Here is a 2678-nt window from a genome sequence, read left to right as displayed (position 1 = left end):
TCATGAGCATCTTTTCATATATCTGTTGGCCATTTGTATCTCTTCCTGGGAGAAGTGTCTATTCATGTCTTCTTCCCATTTTTTTATTGGATTGTTTGTTTGTTTGTTGTTGAGTTTTATGAGTTCTTTGTAAATTTTGGAAATTAGGCCCTTATCTGAGCTGTTGTTTGAAAATATCATTTCCCATTTAGTTGGCTGTCTGTTTATTTTGATATCAGTTTCTCTTGCTGAGCAAAAACTTTTTATTCTGATGTAGACCCATTCATTTATCTTTGCCTTCACTTCTCTTGCCATTGGAGTCAAGCTCATAAAATGTTCTTTAAAACCTAGGTCCATGAGTTTAGTACCTATGTCTTCTTCTATGTACTTTATTGTTTCAGGTCTTATATTTAGGTCTTTGATCCATTTTGAATTAATTTTAGTACACGGGGACAGGCTGTAGTCGAGTTTCATTCTTTTGCATGTGGCTTTCCAGTTTTCCCAACACCATTTGTTGAAGAGGCTTTCTTTTCTCCATTGTGTGTTGTTGGCCCCTTTATCAAAGATTATTTGACCATATATATGTGGTTTTATTTCTGGGCTTTCTATTCTGTTCCATTGGTCTGAGTGTCTATTTTTCTGCCAATACCATACTGTTTTGATTATTGTGGCCCTATAATATAGTTTAAAGTCAGGTATTGTAATGCCCCCAGCTTCATTCTTTTTCCTTAGGATTGTTTTGGCTATTCGGGGTTTTTTATAGTTCCATATAAATCTGATGATTTTTTGTTCCATTTCTTTAAAAAATCTCATAGGAATTTTGATGGGAATTGCATTAAATTTGTATATTGCTTTGGGTAATATGGCCATTTTGATTATATTTATTCTTCCTATCCAAGAGCAAGGAATATTTTTCAATCTCATTGTATCTTTTTCGATTTCCCTTAACAATGCTTTGTAATTTTCATTATATAGGTCCTTTACATTCTTTGTTATGTTTATTCCTAGGTATTTTATTTTTTTTGTTGCAATCGAGAAGGGGATTATTTTTTTGAGTTCGTTTTCTAATATTTCATTGTTGGCATAGAGAAAGGCTATGGACTTCTGTATGTTAATTTTGTATCCTGCGACCTTACTGTATTGGTTTATTGTTTCTAATAATCTTTTGTGGAGTCCTTCGGGTTTTCGATGTATAGGATCATATCATCAGCAAAAAGTGATACCTTTACTTCTTCTTTTCCAATATGGATGCCTTTTATTTCTTTGTCTTGTCTGATTGCTCTGGCCAGAACTTCTAGCACCACGTTAAATAAGAGTGGAGAGAGTGGACAACCCTGTCTTGTTCCTGATTTAAGAGGGAAAGCCTTCAGTTTAGTGCCATTTAATATGATGTTAGCTGATGGTTTATCATATATGGCCTTTATCATGTTGAGATATTTTCCTTCTATACCCATTTTGTTGAGAGTCTTAAACATAAAATTGTGTTGTATTTTATCAAAAGCCTTTTCTGCATCTATTGATAAGATCATGTGGTTTTTGTTCTTTGTTTTGTTGATATGGTGTATTACGTTAACCGTTTTGCGTATGTTGAACCATCCTTGAGATTCTGGGATGAATCCCACTTGATCATGATGTATTATTTTTTTAATATGTTGTTGTATTCGGTTTGCCAGTATTTTGTTTAGTATTTTAGCATCTGTATTCATTAGAGATATTGGTCTGTAGTTTTCTTTCTTTGTGCCATCCTTGCCAGGTTTTGGTATGAGGGTTATGTTGGCCTCATAAAATGTGTTCGGGAAGTATTGCTTCTTCTTCAATTTTTGGAAGACTTTGAGTAGAATAGGAACCAAGTCTTCTTTGAATGTTTGATAGAATTCACTAGTATAACCGTCTGGGCCTGGACTTTTATTTTTGGGGAGGTTTTTAATAGTTTTTTCTATTTCCTCCCTGCTGATTGGTCTGTTTAGGCTTTCTGCTTCTTCATGACTCAGTCTAGGAAGGTTGTATTGTTCTAGGAATTTATCCATTTCTTCTAGATTGTTGTATTTGGTGGCATATAATTTTTTTCATAGTATTCTACAATAATTCTTTGTATATCTATGATGTCTGTGGTGATCTCTCCTCTTTCATTTTGGATTTTATTTATTTGAGTCCTGTGCCTTTTTTCCTTGGTGAGTCTTGCCAAGGGTTTGTCATTTTTGTTGACCTTTTCAAAGAACCAGCTCCTTGTTTTATTGATTTTTTCTATAGTTTTTCTGTTCTCTATTTCATTTATTTCTGCTCTGATTTTTATTATCTCCTTTCTTCGGCTGGTTTTTGGGTTGTCTTTGTTCTTCTTTTTCTAGTTCCTTAAGGTGTGAAGTTAAGTGGTTTACTTCGGCTCTCTCTTGTTTGTTCATATAGGCCTGAATGATATGAACTTTCCTCTTATTACTGCTTTTGCTGCATCCCAGAGATTCTGATATGTCGTATTTTCATTTTCATTTGTCTGTATGTATCTTTTGATCTCTGCGCTTATTTCTTCTTTGACCCATTCATTTTTTAGAAGTATGTTGTTTAGTTTCCACATTTTTGTGGGTTTTTCCCCCTCTTTTTTGCAGTTGAATTCTAGTTTCAAGGCTTTATGATCAGAAAATATGCTTGGTACAATTTCAATTTTTCTAAATTTGCTGATATTGTCTTTGTGGCCCAACATATGG

This window comes from Saccopteryx leptura, chromosome 12 (genome assembly GCF_036850995.1).
Source record: "Saccopteryx leptura isolate mSacLep1 chromosome 12, mSacLep1_pri_phased_curated, whole genome shotgun sequence".
NCBI classification, from domain to species: domain Eukaryota; kingdom Metazoa; phylum Chordata; class Mammalia; order Chiroptera; family Emballonuridae; genus Saccopteryx; species Saccopteryx leptura.
The sequence above is the reverse complement of the archived record's forward strand: the minus strand, read 5'-3'. Positions refer to the sequence as shown.